At 42.3% G+C, this 23,185-nt stretch overlaps 1 long non-coding RNA gene across 1 annotated transcript; it reads right to left on the bottom strand.

Moving 5' to 3' along the window:
* Nucleotides 1-19,092: 19,092 nt before the first annotated feature.
* LOC132422208 (uncharacterized) lies at nt 19,093-20,819 on the bottom strand. Its single transcript, XR_009518833.1, has 3 exons — nt 20,706-20,819; nt 20,485-20,617; nt 19,093-19,165 (listed from the first exon to the last, which is right to left on the bottom strand). It is a non-coding gene; the product is annotated as an uncharacterized lncRNA (long non-coding RNA).
* Nucleotides 20,820-23,185: the final 2,366 nt, after the last annotated feature.

Genomic DNA, 23,185 nt, shown 5'->3' with positions numbered 1-23,185 from the left:
ACAAGAATCCTCAGATGTCACCTTAACCGTGGATTTACTCCTGAGTAGAGCTGCTCATTTTTATTAGATAGGGAACTGTGATCCTCTGTCCTAGTATATTTCAAGGAATATTTTATTTAAAAGGTTTTCAGCATGTATGAATTAGCTGTGCATACTGAAAATGTAATTTTAACAGACAAAAATTTTCATATACTCTGTGGCTTTGAACCAAGGAATCCATCACAAACGGAAACTACACCCAAAAAACTATCTTTAGGTCTGAAACTTAGAGTTAATGTATATATTTACACTAAGAATTTCTCTTCTTCATTGGGCTTTTATCTTTGGGTTTCTTCAGGAACTTCTCATTTGTCTCTTTATTATCCATTTTCCACCAAAACAGAAGATCATACACTTCCCTGGATAAAGTAGAAAGTCACTGAATTTGGTCTAAGACCATACTACAAACCTACAGTAATCAAAATGGCATGGTATTGGCACAAAAACAGACATATGGATCAATGGAACAGAATAGAGAGCCCAGAAATAACCCCCCACACCTACAGCCAACTAATCTTCAACAAAGGAGGCAAAAATATACAATGGGAAAATGACAGTCTCTTCAACAAGTGGTGTGGGGAAGTTGGACAGAGGCATGCAAATCAATGAAGTTAGAACACACTCTTACACCCTACACAAAAATAAACTCAAAATGGCTTAAAGACTTAAACATAAGAAATGACACCAAAAAACTCCTAGAAGAGAACATAGGCAAAACATTCTCTGACATAAATTGTACCAATATTTTCTAGGTCTCCCAAGGCAACAGAAATAAAAGTAAAAATAAACAAATGGGTGATTTATGCTAGAATGTATCCATGTATCTGTAGCTAATTAAACTTAAAAGCTTCTGTACAGCAAAGGATACCATAAACAAAATGAAAAGACAACCTATGGAATGGCAGAAAATATTTGCAAATGATGCAACCAACAAGGGCTTAATTTCCAAAATATACAAACAGCTCATACAACTCAACAACAACAAAAAACAAACAACCCAATCAAAAAAATGGGCAGAAGAACTTTTAGTTCTTTTAGACATTTCTCCAAAGAAGACATACAAATGGTCAATGGGCACATGAAAAGATGCTCAACATTGCTAATTAGTAGACAAATGTATATCAAAACTACAGTGAGGTACCACCTCACACCAGTCAGAATGGCCATATCATTAAAAAGTCAAATACAAATGCTGGAGAGAGTGTGGGGAAAAGGGAACCCTCCTACACTGGAGGTGGGAATGTAAGTTGGTGCAGCCACTATGGAAAACTGTATGGAGGTTCCTCAAAAAACTAAAAATAGAGTTGCCATATGATCCAGCAATCCCACTCCTGGGCATATATCTGGACAAAACTATAATTCAAAAAGATACATGCACCCCTCTGTTTATAGAGGCACTATTCACAATAGCTAAGACATGGAAACAACCTAAATGAATGGATAAAGAAGATGTGGTATATATATACAATGGAATATTACTCAGCCATTAAAAAAATAATGCCATTTGCAGCAACATGGATGGACCTAGAGATGATCATACTAAATGAAGTAAGTCAGGAAGAGGAAGATAAATATCACGATATCACTTATGGGGAATCTGAAATATGACACAAATGAACTTATGTGCAAAACAGAGACAGACTCACAGACACAGAGAACAGACTTGTGGTTTCCAAGGGGGAAGGATGGAGTGGGAGTTTGGGGTTAGCAGATGCAAACTATTATATATAGAATGGATAAACAACAAGGTCCTACTGTATAACACAGGGAATTATATACACTATCTTGTGATAAACCATGGAAAAGAATATGAAAAGGAATATTTATATATATATAACTGAATCACTTTGTTGAATAGCAGAAATTAACATTATAAATCAACAATCCTTCAATTAAAAAAAATTTGGTCCAAGAAGATGTTTTCAAAACTATGCTTAATGATATAAATCATATCATTTAATTCCTCTGCTTAAAATACACACACACATTTATTTTTTCTGCCCAATAAGAAAATTCTAGCTTCTAAGTCCATAATGGCCTACATGGACCCACATGATCTGACTCCTCTGCATCTCTCTGGCTTATTTCCTCCCATTCACCCCCTACCGCTGGATCTCCAGTCATACCGTCATTACTGTTCCTTAAGTATACTAAGCTTACTCTTGCCTCAGGGTCTTTGTATTTACTGTCCCTAGGACTGGAAAGATCTACCTGGTTGACTTTTTATTTGGATCTCTGTTCAGATAAATCCTCTTTACCATTGAGGTCTTCCACGGCACCAAACCAAAATAGTGCTCACTTTGCCTCGCAGCACGAATCACTATTACAACTCCTGTTTTATAAGAAATACCATGCTCACCAACTTCAGACTATACTACAAAACTATAGTCATCAAGACAATATGGTACTGGCACAAAAACAGAAATAGAGATCCAATGGAACAGGATAGAAAGCCCAGAGATAAACCCATGCACCTATGGTCAACTAACCTATGACAAAGGAGGCAAGGATATACAATGGAGAAAAGACAACCTCTTCAATAAATGGTGCTGGGAAAACTGGACAGCTATGTGAAAAAGAATGAAATTAGAATACTACCTAACACCATACACAAAAATAAATTCAGGGCTTCCCTGGTGGCGCAGTGGTTGAGAGTCCACCTGCCGATGCAGGGGACACGGGTTCGTGCCCTGGTCCAGGAAGATCCCACATGCCGCAGAACGGCTAGGCCCATAAGCCATGGCCGCTGAGCCAGCATGTCCGGAGCCTGTGCTCCGCAACGAGAGAGGCCACGACAGTGAGAGGCCCACATAACACACAAAAAAAAATAAATAAAAAATAAAAATAAATTCAAAATGGATTGAAGATCTAAATGTAAGACTGGACACTATCAAACTCTTAGAGGAAAACCTAGGCAGAACACTCTGACATAAACCACAGGAAGATCCTTTCTGACCCACCTCCTAGAGAAATGGAAATAAAAACAAAAATAAACACATGGGACCTAATTAAACTTAAAAGTTTTCACACAGCAAAAGAAACCATAAACAAGATGAAAAGACAACCCTCAGAATGGGAGAAAATATTTGCAAATAAGCAATGGACAAAGGATTAATCTCCAAAATATACAAACAGCTCATGCAGCTCAATATCAAAGAAACAACCCAATCAAAAAATGGGCAGAAGACCTAAATAGACATCTCTCCAAAGAAGACATACAGATGGCCAAGAGGCACATGAAAGGATGCTCAACATCTACTTATTAGAGAAATGCAAATCAGAACTACAATGAGGTATCACCTCACACCAGTTAGAATGGGCATCATCAGAAAGTCTACAAACAACAAATGCTGGAGAGGGTGTGGAGAAAAGGGAACCCTCTTGCACTGTTGGTGGGAATGTAAATTGATACAGCCACTGTGGAGAACAGTATGGAGGTTCCTTAAAAAACTAAAAATAGAACTATGATGTGACCCACTACTGGGCATCTAACCTGAGAAAACCATAATTCAAAAAGAGACATGTACCACAATGTTCATTGCAGCACTATTTACAATAGCCAGGATATGGAAACAACCTAAGTGTCCATTGACAGATGAATGGATAAAGAAGATGTGGTACATATATATAATGGAATATTACTCGGCCATAAAAAGGAATGAAATTGGGTCATTTGTAGAGATGTGGATGGACCTAGAGTCTGTCATACAGAGTGAAGTAAGCCAGAAAGAGAAAAACAAATATCATATATTATCATATATGTGGAATCTAGAAAAATGGTACAGATGAACCTACTTCCAGGGCAGGAATGGAGACACAGACATAGATAACAGACATGTGGACACAGTGGGGGAAGGAGAGGGTGGGACGAATTGGGAGATTAGGACTGACATATATACACGACCATGTGTAAAATAGATAGCTAGTGGGAACCTGCTATAAAGCACAGGAAGCTTGGCTCGGTGCTCTGTGATGACCTAGATGGGTGGGATGGGGGTGGGAGGGAGGTCCAAGAGAGAGGTGATATATGTATACATATAGCTGATTCACTTCACTGTACAGTAGAAACTAACACAACATCATAAAATTACACTCCAATAAAATAAATAAAAATAAAAAATACCATGTATCATTATCTGAACTCATGTTATACATATAATTGTTTATTATCTATTTCTCCCTCCGTTTCCATAAGATGGAAACAATGGGTGATAAGAACCATGGATAACAGAAGAACTTCATCTCTTATTCACATTTCTAGAGCCAAGAAAACATATAGGAGCACGAGAAATAAAAACGGATGACCCAATCAAGGCACTGAGGTCCTTCTCGTCATGTGGTCACCTATCTTTTCACAGAGACAGAAACACATGTTGCAGCTTCACCAGGCCAGACTCATTTGAGCAAAGGGCACCCCCGCATACTTGCAAGGGAACTTGTGTGTTATAAAATGCCCTCCGTGTGCCCAGGGTTTAAATACAACTGCAGAGGTGAGCAGATCAGAGGCGCAAAGGCACAGAAAGCTCCTGGCAATATATTGGGTAGGGTTGGTTCTTGCTTTGAGGTTACGAACTGTTCTTGGAAACCTTATATGGCATCAAGATTCAGAATATTCACCAGTCCCATTCAATTTCATGAAGGTGCTATACTTTTGGAAGTACCTTTGGTTGAGATGGAGAAGTTTACGCAAGAAGCAATCCCTCTCTAAAAGGGAGTAATTCACATTTCTTCGGAGATAAGATAAAGAATCAGAAGGAGGAAGGTGACAGAGACATCTAAAACACCTTTTTCGTGTAACTTAACACATTCTGTCTGATAAGCATCATTAGTCTGAATTTCAGAAAATTGAGAGGAAGAGCCGCACAGAACTATATTCAAATTCCAGTTTCTTAGCTTGGATGGGATGGTCTTCAACTCTGGCTCCAAAGCCCTTTCTTCTGCATCATGAAACCTCTCATGAGGTTCTTGAATAGCAGCAATAAAGGGTTCAAGAGAGGGACACAGGCAATTATATCACTGGTCCCTTGGCTCTTGACTCAGCCCCAATATACGCTATGCAGGAAATGGTTCAAGGGCTCCATTACTATTAATTTATGTCACTCTTTAATAGGTTTTGGGTCAAAACTTATCACCTCAGTGTTTTGAAAACTCTATGAAGACAACTTCACTGTTTACACTAGTGTATTCTTTATCGTAAGAATCCTAGATTTGGCCTCCTGTTCTAATTCATATTATTCCTGGTTTTTAAGTTTTTATGTTTGTTACCATAACGCTGTATTCATTTTTGCTATAAGCCACCTCAAAGCCATTGTGAAATAAAGGTAAGTATAAAGAAATAAATGACACACCTGCTATACACTTACTGTGGTAGATTACAAAAGTGGTAATACATTTTCATGCTTCTTTATATCCATGATCTTTGCCATGTGACTTAGCTCTTCCCAGAAAGAGATAGAATATTTTCCCACCCCTTAAATCTAGACTGGCTCTGTGACTTGCTTTGGGCAATAGAATATGGCAGAAATGATAGGGCACGAGTTCTGAGCCTAGGCCTCCACACCTTGCATACTTTTCTGCCTCTTGGGTCCTTGAGGCCACCAAGTGAATAAGCCCAGGCTAACTTGTTGGAGGATGAGAGACACAGGGGACCACTGGTTCCATCGTCCCAGTCAAAAGGCAGCCACACTCCAGAAGCAGAGACACTTAGATGATCCGTCCCTAACTCCAGATTCATAAGGGAGCCCAGTTAAAACGAGTAGAACTATCCAGCTGAGTCCAGCCTAACTAAGCAAAATAAATGATTGTTTTCTTAAATAAGTAAGGAAGCAATCGCTACCTGATACACCTATATTCATAACTGCCATGCATAGGCACTCATATATAATAAGTGATTTACTTACGTAATCTCAGCCATTTTAAGTTGGGTACTGTCCTCATTTTATAGCTGATCCTTACACAGGTTTAGGAACTGGCCTTTCATCTTCTGTAGTGTAAAGCAGATCATCCTATTGGATTGTCATAACAGGAAATGTTAGTTAGAATATTTGGCTAAGTTAGTTCCTTAGCCATGAGCTTTAGATTTTTAATTTCACTTATATACCTTCCCATTTGGCCCCCAATTAAGCAGACTAAAAAATGAAGCTTGAAAAACACAAATTCTTCAAATTTTTGCTTCTAAGGTAAACCTTAGATCATTGAAAAGAATGAAGTCAAATTCTACAGAAGAACCACCTTAACAGGGAGGTTTTGCCAAAGTCCTTACAGCTTTGGGGAAGTACTGAGGAAGCCACGTGCTCTCTGAAGGGTCCAGCCTGTCCCCGGGTTGCCTGAACATCCCTAAAGGTTACTCTGTAGATCACTTCTCAGAAGGCCTTTGAGAATACAAATTACTCTCTGGTAAGTTTGTGGGATGATACATCTCAAGAATGCCTTTGAAGGTACACAAATGAACATTCTGTTTTCCTGACTATAAAACTCAGTACCAAGTCATGGGCCAAATTCTGTTAATTCTATTTGTCTTTGTCCACTAAGCATCCCTTCCCAATGGACAGACATAAATCAGCTTCCCAGTGTCAGAGTGTAACAACTTCATGAGATTGAAAAAAAACAGTGTCCTTTCACATTGGCTCTGCAATCTGTAACATGCAAGAGTCCAGATCTCTTCCAGTAAAAGAGATAGCGTAGGTATTCCAGTGGTTGGCTGAAGGTTGTATTATGTAAGAATGAAATAAGGTGAGAGAATAGAAAGCTGCTCAGTTATCCCAGCTGTGCTCAGAAGGGCAAATACAAACTCATAAACTAAAATTAGAGCAATTAAAAAAATTTCTACTTGATACTCAAAGAAAACAAGATGCGTTCAATTTTTCTCACTCTCATCTTGCTTCTGGTTTGTGTTTTGCCTTGTTGTTGTTCTTGAGTATTTTATATACTCTATCAATCCCTTCCTTGCCCAAGGACTGTATGTGTGTGTGTGTGTGTGTGTGTGTGTGTGTGTGTGTGTGTGTGTGTCTGAGTGTACACACACAGGGGCAATGAGCTTTGGGGACAATGGAGGCAGGGATGGATGTACCCAGAGAATGAGAAGGGGAAGAATTCATAAAGTCAAGGGAAACTAAAAGCTGTTTTATAATAATAATAATATATATATATATATATATACACACACACAATTGGGCAAAAAATTCAATTTATGAGCCTTAGGAAAGACTCAAAATTATAATGGGCCACATTAAATTTGATAGTCACAAATTTTCCAGAGAACCCTCCTTATACCTCAGTTCCTACAATGACAGTTCTAACTCAATTTATTAACTCCTAGCCCTGTAGGATTGGCCCTCTGCCAACTAACTCCCCTTATCATCTTTGCTTTCTGGTGCTGAATATGAACTCTTGCACCTTGTTTATTAGACTAAGCTTTTGACATTTCTCCAGTAGTTATTAGGCTAAAAGTCAATCAGTCTCCTCTGCAGAAACTTTTTTTTTTTTTTTTTTTTTTGCACAGGCTCCAGACGCGCAGGCTCAGCGGCCATGGCTCACAGGCCCAGCCGCTCCGTGGCATGTGGGATCTTCCCGGACCAGGGCACGAACCGGTGTCCCCTGCATCGGCAGGCGGACTCTCAACCACTGTGCCGCTAGGGAAGCCCCCATCTGCAGAAACTTTGACTTTGAGTGAAATGAGGTTCAGGGTGATTGGGTCCAACTGTGGTACTCTTGAATGACTGGGTCAGGAAGGTAAATGGGCCTGAAAGTTCAAGTGGGAGATGGTACTGAAATGTGGACAAAGGGAGACATGAAAAACTTGCCTCCTGGTTCTGCATTTTGCAGACCTGTTTTACGGTCTCTTTTTAAAGAAAACCATTCTGAGGAGTTTTAGTGTTGAGAAATGTTTTATCATTTTACTTCAATAATTATGAAAAAAAGACAAATACTGAACATATGTATATAGCTTTAGAACTACACTGAAATCCTAAGAAATGTTAAGTTATAATCAGTAAAAATAATTTAAAGAAATGCGGGATTTTGTTTTTGCTGTATTAAGATTTGCTGTATTAAGATTTGCTGTATTTAAGACTGTACTTAAGGATAGAAAGATGTATTTATATGCTTAGTGCCTCAGTTTTTGACTTGATTCTTTTGCTTTTGATAAGCTCTTGTTTGACTTATTATTGTTACTTTTTGTTAAAAAAAAGTTTCAGTCAACAATTTATTAGGTTGACGGGCCATTTAAAACTGTGCCAAAATGCAATACTGGAAAAAAATGTTAAATTCCACGTAATAAAAAGTTTTCCAAGTGTTTTTATAACTCCCTGTACTGCCTGCTTATGAACTGCTCCACGTACGTGAATAAAAAGATGGGGGCCGCCCTCATGCTTGCCAGCAGCAGTCGTGGTGCTGGCTGCTACGACGGAGGGGTTTTGTTGTTGTTTTTTTATGACTGAGGTCTTTTTGAGCTAGGCTTGCCTAGGCTGCTATTTCCTGAGAGTATTGACTTTTTGGAAACAAATGCAAATTCAGATATGGAAATTGAGTGGCAGGGCTCAATTACAAGGTAACTGCGTAATGTCTAGAGTTGCTTACAGTAACCTGTATGACAACACAAAGCTAAAATTATCACAGAAAATCTGCACCTTGGAGAACACATTCAATGTCTGCAAAACATCATCATAGTTTACTGTTTTGCCTGGGACAACCTGGCCTTGCTAATAGACTTCCTATCAAAGCATCATTAATACAATAACTTTTGGGGCTTTAGAAATGTAGTAACGAGAACTTACTCATATAGTGGGACTTGAGAAGGACAAGATATATAAAGGCATCCAATAATTGAAGGTAAGAAGATATTTTAAGGACTGTTCCTAATTTTTATTTACTTTTCTGCCTTACATAACACAAAATAATAAGTTAAAAATGTTATTACTTTTTAAGAACATAAGCTTTTTTTTTTTTTTTTTTTACTTAATATATCTGCAAACCAACATTCAAAGACTATTTTCAAGTGTTTTTGTTTCTGGTTTTTCTGATCAAGCCAGAGGATGCTCCCTCACGTCATTTTAGTATCTCTTGGCGGGGGGTGGGTGGGGGGGGGGTGGGGAAGCCAAATCCTTTGTTTTACACAGAAATGAGCAGAGAACAAAATTAAGCAAAAATATTTTATGTCCCCTTTTAAAAGTTAACCTAAAAACCCAAAGATTACTTTGAGTTCTATTAGATAGAGACCGTCACCCAAGGGATAGGCTTGTCCACAAGGGTGCTAACTGTTCTTTATCAAGCACCTTATTTCACCTGATGCTCCACGTATGGCACATAAACAGATGTCCCACCTGTGCAATTACTCCCTGTACATATGGGCCTTCCCCACACCTTGCTGTAATTTGTGTCAGAGTCTCCCCCAGTATCCTGCTTCTTCCGTAACAGAACATGCAGACTTGGTAGCCACGGGGCATTGCTTCCTACCACTAGGTTGAAATAATCCTGGCAACTGGGACCCCAGAGATTTCAGAGATTTCACCATCTGATTGCCTGACAGAGCTGCTTAAGGTCACTGGCCATCTTAATGGTTCAGAGGATTATTGCATCTTGGGGAAAACATTTTAGGAACAAGTCATTATTGTTTACAGAAATAGCTTAAAAATGTTCCCAATATATAACTGTCTACTTGACTTGAAATATTGTGTAAGTAGTGACCTATATAAATTTCCGTGTTTGTATGTTTATCCGGATAGGTAATGATTTCTATTCTAGGAGTCAATCATTTGGTTTGCCTTTTAGGAACATATATTCTTCATTCTACAAAGAGGACCCTCCCCCCCAATCTATTTTTAGAATATTTCTGGCAGAGGCTGCTTGCTGTCCTTGACTATCCTTTCTCCTTAGTAACACGCCTGTTAGCAGGCACACGACTGTCCTGAAGAAAGAAAGGCCATGTTCCCCAGCCTCCCTTGCGGCTAAGTGTGGTCCTGTGATTAAGTTGCGGTTAATGAGAAGTAAGCAAAAGGATCAGAGAGTAGCTTCTGGGAACCTAACATGAGATTTGGGTGACATGTGGCCTTTGCCTCTCTTTCATTACTTCACCCCTCCTGATGCCCGGAAGCAGATGCAACGTTGACCACGAACATGAGGTCATACCATACGGAAAGCAGCCCAGAGAACTGTTTAAGGACTTCCTGGAGCAGAGCCACCCTACCAGCCCCGCACTGTTTTTGTCTGCTTTTACCTGTGAGACACCTCCTCCTATTGCTTGATCTCTTTTGTTTAAGTTTGTATCATTTGGGGATTTTGCTGTTACTTGGACATAAACCTAAAGTTACAGAAAGCAATTTGGATGAATCAAACTGCTAAGTTCCCAACTTATAGCACTGATATAGCACAAAGATATGTGAAAACACAAGAAGAGGCAAGAGATCTATCCATGAACGATAAAGAATTTCTAAGGCATGCACATTAAAGCTAAGGCGATCATTTGGATAGCCAACTGGGAGAAGAACCATGTTCTGAATCCACATAGGATAGGGTGAGGAAAGGTCATCTGCTTGCATAAATGCTTGAAGGTCAAATGTCAAGAGTTGTTTGAACAGTTGTGGGCTAAAATGATGTAATCCAGACCCATGGCCTCTTGGGAATAAGCTTAGCCGTTGAACGGGAAGACTAGACAGAAGGGACTTTGAAAAGGTACGTGGGCCAGGCTGACACCAGCCCAGCTCCCTTCCCCTGGAGCTGACGCAACCTGCCCTACTCCACCCTAACCTCTGACCTCCTGTACAGTCCCACACAGAGGAAAGCCCTGGGCAACTGCACTCTTGTTCCTTTTCCACCCCGGCTGCAAAAATAACCCCCAGCTGCTCCAGGAGCGCCGGAGGGCATGGGGACGAGCCTGACCTCACACTTGGAGTTCTGAGAGGGAAGACAGCCCACTCAGGCAAGCATCAGATGCCTGAAGATCCCTCTTCCTTCTCCAAGTGTGGCAGCTGCGACGAGAGAGGAGGAGACCCTGAGAATGCTCAGTCCTACGTGCTTGGACTGGTAAGCACACAGGAATGGCAGCAGAGGAGGCTGCCATTCCTGGGCACCCAGGCTCCACTCAAGGGGGAGTGAAGAGGCCGGGGGCACAGGGCTAAAAAAGCCCATGGAAAGCCCCCAGCCCTGGGCAAGTCAGGGTGCCACTGAACAGCTCCGGTCTCGCCCAGTGTCAATACCAGGAAGGGACAGCTGGTGTGACCTGGGCACGATAACAAGAAACCAAGCTGAAACCAAAGCAGCAGGAAGTGGAGCCCAGCTCTGTCAAGTAGACATGGAAGCCACGTGGCCCCTGGGGAGAACAGGGCGGGGCAGGAAGGACTAAGCCATGGTCTACATAAACCAGAAAAGATGTAGGTTTTTAAAGCTGCATGCTAATTCAAGGTAAAGGGAGTTTATTTACAGCGGTTGAGTCAAGCCCCTGCTTCATCATTTCCTTAACGGGACGCAGACATCTTCTCTGAGGGGATGACACACGTGGATGCTCTGGTGCCCCTTTATAACATGACAGACTTCCCCCTTTTCAGTCCTCTAGATTCTCATGCTGAGACAAAGACTTCCGATGCACACAACCCTTTCCATTTCTCAACCTGACGGTCCTCCACTCATTAATCTGTACACTGTTTCTATGAAAGTGACCAGAGTATCTCTGCCCGGTAGGCAGAATAGTAACCTAGAGCAAGCAGACGGAAATGCAAGGGCCACCAGCGAAGGGTTGGCGGAGTTCCCAACCCGGGCTGCCTGTGTCAGCTCGATAAGTCCTCCAAAGCACCGCACTATCACCATCGAGTAAGGACTGGGGCGGTGATGCCGATGATGCAAAATGCCGTTAGCCTTAACTCACCCGGTTCGTAAATGAATTAATTTGAGTATCTAGAGAGCTGCCTTTCTTCCTTCTCTCTCTTCTTTCCCTTTAGTCAGCTCATAGCTTTTAAGCACCACACCACCTGAAAGCATTCTCTTAGATTCTCTCCAACAAATATATTCAAGGAATCTTTCTTTTTTTTTTTTTTTTGTGGTACGCAGGCCTCTCACTGCTGTGGCCTCTCCCGTTGCAGAGCACAGGCTCCGGACGCGCAGGCTCAGCGGCCATGGCTCACGGGCCCAGCCGCTCAGCGGCATGTGGGATCCTCCCGGACCAGGGCACGAACCCGCGTCCCCTGCATCGGCAGGTGGACTCTCAACCACTGCGCCACCAGGGAAGCCCTCAAGGAATCCTTTAGTCAATGCTATATAGTATTAGATCCTATCTCATCATTGGATTAGTCTCTGCCCACTCCTCACTCCAAACTAAACTCTCTCAGATCTTCTGAAATTAAATCAACAAGTGTTGAGTCCATATTAAAGGTATCATGAGTGTAATGAGATGAATAAGACACAATGGCTGTCTTCAAAGAGCTCATATTCTATATGGGGAGGGTACATATATACACTCACACGCGCACGCGCGCGCACGCACACACACACACACACACACACACAGTCATTGTTCAAAGACAACAACTCAGGAGACGCAATAAAGGTTTAGTTTGTTGTTTTCCCGAGTGAATGGACAAAAGCTACTGTATTATTTAGATGAAGGAGAGTCTTTTAGCCTAAGTTGCAGAAGCTAAAGACTTCAGGAACCAAATAGGACTGTGATATCCTAGTGTTACAGGGTGAATTGTATCCCCCTCCAAACATTCCCACACTGAAACCCTAACCCTCAGTACCTCAGAATGGGACCTTACCTGGAGATAGGGTCTTTATAGAGGTAAGAAAGTCAAAATGAGGTCATTCGTGGCAGCCCTAATCCAATAGGACTGGTATTCTTATAAAAAGGGGAAATTTGGAGACAGATATGCAGAAAGAGAAGACAATGTGTAGACACACAGGGAGAAGACGGTCGTCTACAAGCCAGCAAGAGCCGTCAGCCTGGCATAGATCTTTCTCTCACAGCCCTCAGAAGGAAACAACCCTGCTGACACCTTGATTTTAGACTTCTAGGCTTCAGAGCTGTGAGACAAGTTTCTAGGTGGTTTTTGAAGCCACCTAGTCTGTGGTACTTTCTTATATCAGCCTGAGGAAAAGAATACAGCTTGGCACATGGGTAAGACCTGAGTAAGCACAGGAGGATAAGGAAAGCCTTACATGTCAGTGAAACAGCACCAACAAAATAAGCTAGTCAGAATGCCAGACACAGTGTGAGAAAATCAGTTTACCTGAAGCCAAACATTCACGGAGGAGAGTGGGAAAACATATCTTGTTAAGTAAGGAGTCTGGGTCAGTGCATACTGGGCCGTGTTCTCCATTAAGGTGTTTGGAATGTATTCTAAAGACAGAGGTAAACTCTGGTGGCATTTCATCAGGGGCCATGTGATCACAGAGATGGTGGGTGTATTAGGAAGATGGTGAGCAAGACGGATTGGAAAAAGGAGCCTGGTAGAAGATTGTTCACTTATGACTGATTCACAAACATCACTGCAAATTAGAATCACCTGGTGTGATAGGCGGACTAAGGGCTCCCAAGGATCTTCACGGCTTAATCCTGGAAACCTGTGATTGTTCCCTTATATGGCAAAAGAGACTTTACTGTTGTCCTTTAGGATCTTGAGATGGGGAGATGACCCCGGATTATGCAGACGGACCCTAAATGTAATCACAAGTATCCTTGTTGGGAGGGAAGCAGAGGAAAACTTGACTTACAGCAGAGAAGAAGGCCATGTGATAACAGAAAGAAGGAGAGATGGAAACAGGGAGAGAAAAGGTCACGTGATGAGCCGACGCCCTCAGCAGATTGGATCACGCCCACCTGCATTGGTGAGGGTCCCCTTCTTTACTCAGTCTATGGATTCCAAAGCTAATTTCTTCCAGAAACATCCTCACAGACACCCCTAGAAATAATGTTTTACTAGCTATCTGGGCATCCCTTAGTCAAACTGACACATAAAATTAACCATCATAAAGAAGAAATCTTCAGAGTGGCAGAAGGAGACTCATAAAAGCCCCATGTGTGTGGAGGTGGGGGGCAAGCTTGGAAGGGAGGGGAAGTCAACACAGTCACATGCTGCACAAAGGTAAAGAGGAGGGTGACTAAGAAATGACGGCAGATTGGAGGCCATCTGTGACCCCTGAGAGAGCAGTTTCGAGGGTATAGAAGAGGTGGGGAGGGGAAGCAGAAACCAGATTACAGGAAGAAGTGTGGGGAGAGGACCTGGAAGCAGTAGTAGAGGCCAGCTTGGGGGGCTCCAGCAATGAAAGCAAGTTGAGAAAAGGAGTGATAGCCCAGCAAACTAGACAGAGATAACTTAGCATAACGGGCTTTGGAGTCAGACCGACCAGACCCACCCCCAGCTCCTCCACCACCTCGAATTTGCATTAAACAAATTGTTTAATTTTGCACAGACTCAGTTACCTTGTTTGGAAAATAGCTGTAAATAATACCTACACCAAAGAGTTGTAAGAATCAAATGAAACAGAATAGGTAAATTGCCCATTTTAAGTGTCTGGCTCATAGTAAGGGCCACAGGTTTCAAGGCAGAGATGTAGAAGAGCTTTGGAATCCTACCTTCTGATCAACAGGGTTGCCAGTAAAATATAGGATTCACAGTTAAGTTTTAACTTCAAAGTAGAAATAGTTTTTAATATGTCTGTCCTAAATATTGCACGGCCATACTTATACTAAAAAACTCTCTCTTTTATTATTTTCCTGTTGCTGCCGTTAGCAAATTATCACAAACTTAGAGGGTTAAGCAACCCCAATTTATTATCTTACTGTTGAAAAGTCTGACACGGTTCTCGCTGGGCTAAAATCAAGGAGTCAGCGGGGCTGTGTTCCTGCTGGAAGCTCTAGGGGACAATTTATTCTTTTACCTTTTCCAGTTCCTGAGGCCACCCGCACTCCTTCGCCTCCTGGCCTTCTTCCACCATCTTGAAAGGCAGCGATGTTGCAGCTCTTTGACTCTTCTTCCTTAATCACATCTCCCTCTGATTGCAGTTGGCAAGTGTTCTCCGCTTTTAAGGACTTACTTGATTAGATTGGGCCCAGCTGCATGATTCAGGAGACTCTCCCCATCTCCAAGCCCATTAGCTTAATCACATCTGAAAGTTCTTTTGCCATGTAAGGTAACACGTTCACAGGTTCCAGGGATTAGGAGAGGAACATCTTTTGTGCAGCGTTATTCTACCTACTCCGTTGTCAGTCTAAAATTCTAATGTAACTAGGTGACCTCTTGTTCTTTGCGAAATCTGGTGACTGTGACCCCCACCTATAAAACGTTCTTTGATTAACTGGAAGGAAAAATGCTAATTTCCCCTGCTCCTGCACATTTTATTAATTACTTCCTCTTTCCATTCTACGATTCTCCCACATGCATCTCCCTCCATGCTATGTGATGTGAATGTGTTTGTGTTCAAAATTTTATGAAAGAGATCTGTAGCTGTTCAAAGAGAAGAAAACTGTGTAAAGAGAAATTATACTTTATCTTGACTTCCATTTTAAAATCAAATCATATAGGCTTATGCAATAGGAATTGGTGAGAAAAACAGAAACCATCTTAGGTATTTCAGGCAATGGAAGGAATTTAACACAAGGAACTGGATGCATACAAAACTCCTGGAAGGTCTGGAGGAGGGCAGGTCAAGGAAAGCAACAAGCTTTCAAGTTTGCTGCTAGCTTTACAGAGACAGGAAGCTTCAGGGACTGTAGGAAACGGGCTGGTGATGATTTCATCTGCTTCCAGCACTGACTGAGGTGGATGATTCAAAGGGAAATGTCTGGGATCTAATACAAACTCTGATGTCTGTTGAACCCCACACATCTGCCCACTTCTGACAGAGGAGCAATAACGTGGCGTCTACCTCTCCTCCACCTTCCAAATCCCAAGCAAGTACCTCTGGTTGTCAGCATCAGACTCAAATCTCTTCAGGCAAGGGATGCCGAGGAAGGTAGTGCCCAGACTTCCAGCTCTAACAATTAGAAGGAATTGCATAACAGCAAGCTGGCCTATATAGTTAAAGAAAGAAACACCCCCAAAGGATTGAAGGGAGAAAACTTTTGACAATGGAAAAGGCAAGTCAGATTCCTGGTTACTGTGAAATACCAAAATCTCTATGTGTTTTGTACCCATCTGCAACTTTCTCTTTAAAAACAATACTTTGTAAATTTGCTGTGTCTATCCCATTGTCTTCTGGGCTTACCCCAGCCCTAGGATTTCACTGACTACAAACCCTTGGCCATCAGAATGTTGTTTTCTTGTCTAAGGTGGCAACATGTGAAAAGAAGAGTCTTAGTAAACGTGTTTGTTTCCAGGGCTAATTCCTGAACCATAAGATATGACTCTTTTAAAAATTATCTGCTGCTGTGGAACAAACTACACTCTAAAACTTAGTGCCTTAAAACAATAATTCCCTTTTTTTCAGAATTATCTGCTGGGCTCTTCTGCCCCCGTGGTGTCACTCACTCGGCTAAGACATTCAGTGGGTGGCTGGCTGGGCTGGAAGATCCAAGAGGGCTTCTCATGCATGTCCGGTGCCTCGGTGCCCCTCGGGTGGCTAACTTAGGCTTCCCCACAGCTCAGTCTCACGTGGTCAGAATCTGGCTGCCCAGAGGGAAGAAGCCAGACCTCTAACAGCCTGGGCGTGCAAGTCGTAGAACGTCACTCCCACCACATCCTATGGGTCGAGGAGAGTCACAAAGTCCTGATTCAAGTAGAGGAGAAACGGGCTCTGCCTCTCAAAGGGTAGAAAGCAGATGCATACAGAGAGGGAAGGAATTAATCAGTGGCATCTTTGCACAAGATGCGAACTTTGATACTAATTCTCTGATTCTATCCTCACTTCACAATTTGGAGCATGCAGGTGTTGACCTTAATTTTTGTATTTTGCTTCTTCTCCATCAACGGCCTCAACGTTTTTTGCTTATATAGCCAATGAATAATAAATGTTTGAGCAAGCATTTCATATATGTATCCACAGACAACAGGTTGACTGTCCTGCACCATTTTATACAAGGGACTTGAGCATCCACTGATCTCGGTATCCACGAGCCAGTCCCCTGTGGATGCCGGGGGAGGACTGAATATGTACACGTAACCCCCCTTGAACAACACAGGGGCTAGGGGCAGTGACCCTCAGTATAGTAGAAAATCCATGTATAACTTTATACCAGCCCAGATCATGTAGTACCGTAGTACAGTATTTAGTGAAAGAAATCCTTGTATGAGTGGACCCACGCAGTTTAAACCCGTGTTGTTCAAGGGTCAACTGTAATACACATATACGTGTATATTACATATTATATAGTAGTATATATAGTATACACATATACTACTGCCAATCTATTTGTTAAATATTAGTAAAGTTTAATGTCTTTTTTATTTTTAATAAGCATAACTATGAACAGAAGATCGTATACTATTCTTTTTATACTCCACTCTGAAGATCACTGATCTATCCTTCTGTCTTGGTCTCATCATTGCTTTCTTGTGTTTTCTCATTAACTCCCCACCCTTGCAAGCTCCTTCTACTACCCTCAAGGTGACACTGAGATTTTGCTCCCCCTTTTTATCCTCTTCCTGTTGCCTAGATATATCAAATATCAAATAGAGCTCAGCGTTGTTCCACATCTCACAGTAGAGAGCTAAGAAATGTGTCATGTACTCGAGCATTGTGAAATCTGAAGGCTTATAGTCGGGTAAAGCAGATTTGCTCTTCTTTTCTAAATGTTGTCAGTTACAAGGTTAGATCCCCAGTGTTTGTGTAAATATCAATATACAGGGGTACTCAGGCACCCTCATCCCTCTGGGGAAAAAATCATTTGAGGACTAAGCATTGATTAGAATCATGTTCTCTCAGAGAGTAGAAGACTGAGAATAATCTCAATTTACAGGAGGCAGGTGTATGCCTTGTCATCTCTGTCTCCAGAGTTCTAGCATAGGGGCTAGCAAACAATAGGTCTTAATAAAGGTTTGTTATACCAAAGGCTGGCCCCTTACATATAACTACCCAAGTACAGATTGCCTTTTTTAGTTTGCAAGTGGAAATGTACAGTTTGATTTGCAAGTAGTTACCAAGAAACTCAGAGACACACCAATAGGTACATTTTATAATACACAAACTAAACTCCGATCATCACATAAAATGTCAGAGAGAAGGCAAAGCAGAGAAAAACAAGGGGTGGACATTGCAGTTATGAGTGCTCTATCCTTTTAATTTTGAGTACAAATTAAGTTCCTTCTAATCTTTAGAAAACAACGTGTGTGGGGTGTGGAAACAGAAGGGGAGACTTGAGGCGGTGCGCAAGGGTGGAAGGATTTTAAGTGATCCGCTGTGATCCGCAGTGCGTATCTTGGCCAGGGTTATCTCCAAACAGGCCTCGGTAGACAAGAAGATGGAGATGGAGGCCAGCTTCCTTTTTAATCAAACATGAAGCTGCTGTGTGCGCAGCCCTGATGTCCAGGCTGCTGAAGGCTCTGATAGCTGAGGCAGAAGCAAGGGAGAGGCTGATAATGGGGCAGGAGCCGGGGAAGGCTGTGCGCTGCCCGGGGCCTCCCTTGGGGTGATCGTAGTGCTTCTGGCCGCCAGATGTAATGCACAGCTCAGGGGCCTGATTCAAGGCCTGGAGGTAGTGCAGGGAGGAGAGCTTTCCCTTTCTCAGCTTGTCTAATTTAACACAGTTTTCTGTCTGACTGCTCTCTGCTTCAAAAGGGAGTCTGGAGTGCTTGCCTACATGACATAGTCCTATGGAACTTTCTCCGTCGGTATTTCCAAATAAGCACTGGAGGCAGCATGTCAGGCAAGTGCTGAGATGCAAGAAATATGTGCAGGGGTGTGTGTGATGGGGGGGGTTGGAAGGGAACCTGGGCTCTGATTGGATGCCATTGGTTCCTTTCATTTCGGGCTGCTGTTCCTATTGTTTTTACCAAGACATGTTTCTCCCCCAAATGCAAAAGCTAGAGCTGTATGACCCATCCATCCCTGGCCCTTTATACAAACCAACCCTGGGCTGCACTATGGCCAGGAAGCAACAGTCCAGCTCCCACAGAAGGTGCTGACAGCTCACCTCAGGGCTCCCTTCCAGCAGGCAGGCAGGGGCTTCTGCCACATGGCCCTGGAGAGTTGACCTTATTGAGACCTGAGGGAAAAAATCAGGATAGTGTTAAGCAAGTTTCAGGCCTGCGCATCAGTCAGTTACAGAGAAGACATTTCTTTTAGGTTTTTCAGAGTCTGTGCTCCCTAAGCTGGGTCGTGCTCCCCAGCCTCTGGGCCCCTCACCCCGTTTCGTGTGTGAAACGAAACGGTTGGGCCAGAGGGTCTTCAAAGCTCCTTGCCGCTCTGACTTCCTCTGATCCCATGACCTTTAATTGCCAGGGCTATGGAGACCAGCGGCCTGGAAAACCCAAAAGAATGGAAAATGCCCAGATAGATGTTTTTTCACCTTGGAGTATCACTCCTTGAATGCGCTTTGTGCTACCTCGTGAAGCCCACATAATGAAGATCTGACTCAGGAGGTTTCCCCGTTTCTCCATCCTGACCCCTGAAATCCTGAAAAGGTCTGTTTACCTTTCCAAAGAGACATAACTCCCTGCTTAAGCCTTAGCTGCTCCTCTACCCCCATCCTGACTAGTCTTTCTGGTTTCTCTTTCTAGTTAGCATTTTCTCTGACTGGGAGAGGGGGTGATGCTTGGTTGAAAAGCCCTCTCTGCAGGAAAGTGCAGCACTTCCTCTCTGCATCCCTCTTTTTTTTTTTTTTAATGACTGCACACATGTATTTAACAGTGCAGTTTTACATAGAATGCTAAGATTACTTTTCTTCATATTTTATAGAAGGCCTTGAAACATATTGACTTTCTATTAATATTCATACCGTAGCACAGCCAATTCTAACTCCTAAATAGATGCACTACAATTTGTTTAGAGTTTAAAGGTTTAATGGCAAAAATGAGGGGAGAGAAAAGAGTAAGCGTATTTTATATAATTGAATGAAAAATACATTCATGAAATAGCAAATAAAATTTAATACGGTCTCAGGCACTCTGAATGAGATGGTGCCTGATTTGTAGGGGTGATTGCTATGTCCGAATAATCTCCATTTGGAACTTCTGTGACCGCAGAGATGAACTGCAGTTTAAGTTACATCTCAAACAGTGCACAGAGAGAGAAAGACATACCAACCAGGTTTTGAAACAACAAACATGCTACACAAAATACACCACGCCATCTCTCGTTTTGCTCCTCTTACAGCTCTGTATACATAGGCTAGGTATTATTAGCCCCATTTTACAGGTGGGAATACTGACTCTGAGATAATTGAGTTACTCAAACTATCAAGACTGTTTAAAAGGCCACATGAAGACTGGAAACCAAGTCTTCTGATTCTTAATGCCCCTCCACAGCACTGTTGAAAATATGGATCATCTTTCTGGAGGAAATGGCTTGACCTTCCATACTCACCTGTCTCTGGATTGAAAGAGTGGAAAAATGGAAGAAGTGGGGGAAAGGTCAGCTCAGGATTGAAACTCTTCTCAAAGTAATTTGACTGTTGCCTTGCTGTGCTCAAAAGCTGCTTCTGCTTCCAGGATTTGCCCTGAAACCAATAATCAGAAAACCTGTAACTCCTTTGGTCACGTGTATATGCTTAAAAGTGTGCAGGCAGAGTCCAGGCCAAAGGTCACCTTTCTGTTGTCCAAGATGATAAAGCTGCAGCATTCATGAGGTATTATGGCGGGTGGGACAGCCTCTCCAGTAGCATCATCTCAGTGGCCATCTTCCTTGCTTTGACCACATCCTTTAGTAGATAAAGAAGTGTTAAAACTCTTGCTGCCGACCAGTGGGACTTTTTCATGTTTAATGTGAAAGGGAGAGAAACTAAGAAACTTGAGCTAATTGAAATATGAATGTGGAAAATATATTGATGTGCTCATTTTTTCTAATTCAATACTTATGAAAAGGTATAATTTCAGTTCTGATTCTGCACAATTTACTCGTGGTTTCATGGGGCGAAACTCATTTTGAGTTGTTTTAAAGTTCAATTAAAAGCATTTTGTTGATGTGTTTAATTGGGGGTTCTTGTCAAGGAATTTATTTTTTCACAGTTCTGTTTTGTTGAGGTCCTGAAAAGGTCTATGAATATTCATGAGTATGAAGTAGATCTAAAAAGAAAAAAAAAGCCTCAAGAATACTAAAATTTTTTGAAAAATACTAAATAGGCCTTCTGATGGTCATGATTTAAACAAGATGAACTGAAAAGTTTGTCAGTCCACTTTGGATTGAAAAATTGCAGATCCTTCTTTTTCTAAATTTCCAAAATCATCTCCTTTACAATGTTTTTTTATGCCCAAAGCCTACCATTTCATTCTCTGGAGACCTCTGTCCCGATGTGAACTTTGAACTGACATGGCAGAAGCAGTTTCTGGTTCTGTATTTTGGAGGGATTGTTGGGGGGGGGTTTTTGGGGAGGTCACATTGAAAAATCTGAGATGTCCAAGGGTATATGAGCAAAAGTTTTCCCTGTAACATGGAGGCACAGAACCTGAACAGCAGAACCAAGAGGGGGATGTGCAAACAGGAGGCTCTGTTCCGGGGATGTCCCTACCTTTGGCCAAATGGTTCATTTTTCACACAGTTATCTGGTGATATTATTTTGGCAAAAACAGTGTGGAGGTTTTGAGTTCTTTTAGTGTCACTGGTGGGGTTTTTTTAAAAATTATAAATTTATTTATTTATTTTTGGCTGCATTGGGTCTTAGTTGCTGCGCGCGGGCTTTCTCTAGTTGCGGCGAGCGGGGGCTACTCTTCGTTGCGGTGCTCAGTCTTAACGCGGTGGCTTCTCTTGTTGCGGAGCACGGGCTCTAGGTGCACAGGCTTCAGCAGCTGTGGCATGTGGGCTCAGTAGTTGTGGCTCGCGGGCTCTAGAGCGCAGGCTCAGTAGTTGTGGCACACAGGCTTAGTTGCTCCGTGGCATGTGGGACCTTCCCAGACCAGGGCTCGAACCCATGTCCCCTGCATTGGCAGGCGGATTTTTAACCACTGTGCCACCAGGGAAGCCCGTCACTGTTGGCTTTAAATGCCTTTTCCAAAACCCAGTGTAGTTCTAACACAACATTTATTAGCCACAAAAGAGTTCAACCAAATGCCTTAGAAAATGAACACTTCCTTTGGGCTCTTTGGCCATCATCATCACACATACACACACACCCCGCCATGGGAAACTTCCCATTTCTTCTATTCTTCGCCCCAATAGAGCTGGTTGTTTGGATATTATCATCGACTGAATTGCTTCATTTTGGTTACAAATCATTTATTGTAATCACTGAAGATGTCTACTCAATAGAGGCCTATTAAACTGTCAGCTTTTATTTAATTTTTTACTTGTCTGTATTGCATTTTTAAACTATTTAAAAATTGAAATACAGTTGACATACAATTTTGTGTTAACTTCAGGTGTACTAAAAGTAGCGGCTTTTAAATCAGATTTCAAAGGCTTTTCTGTGCCTCAGTTTTCTCATCTGAAAAAATGAGGATGGTTATAGGATCTCACTCAAAGGGGCTGAGAGAATTATACTGAGAAGATTCCAGTGAAGCCCTTGCTAGGTGTTCTCTAAGTGTCTGATGCGATCATCCTAACTTCAGACAGGCCTCTTTCATTCTTTGGACTGGGGTCTTGCTGGACTGGGAAGGGGTTGAGGAGGGTGCTGAGATGTGCATACCCGACACCTCTGAGAGGAGGTGGGAGAGAACTCAGTGATTCGGTGTACCGTTAGTCGTCCTTCAGGGAACTTTCCAGTCTCCCTCAACTTGTCCTAACTGCAGAAGTGTAAGCGTTTCCTTTCCGATCAAGGAATAAAAAGGTGCCCCAGATCTCCACTTCTTCTCTGCCAATCCCAAGCTCCACACTGGCCTGATCTGTGAGGGGAAAACTTAATCCTCCTCTTCCACGTTAATTTGAACAGCTGCATTCAAGCCACAGACAAAAAGAAGGCTTTTCTCTTCACTTTGTAAGGTGGCCACTCTGGAAGGAGGAGAGAGACTCAGGATAAGACTGGCACCTAGGAAGAGGATAAGACTGATTGGTCTTGATTAATGAAAGTACCTGTACCAGCACCATCTTGCCAGATGAAGTGAGTCAGTCAAAGGCTCTCTCTCCTGTCCCTTGT

The sequence above is a fragment of the Delphinus delphis genome, chromosome 3 (genome assembly GCF_949987515.2).
Source record: "Delphinus delphis chromosome 3, mDelDel1.2, whole genome shotgun sequence".
Classification (NCBI taxonomy): Eukaryota; Metazoa; Chordata; class Mammalia; order Artiodactyla; family Delphinidae; genus Delphinus; species Delphinus delphis.
The sequence above is the reverse complement of the archived record's forward strand: the minus strand, read 5'-3'. Positions and strand labels throughout refer to the sequence as shown.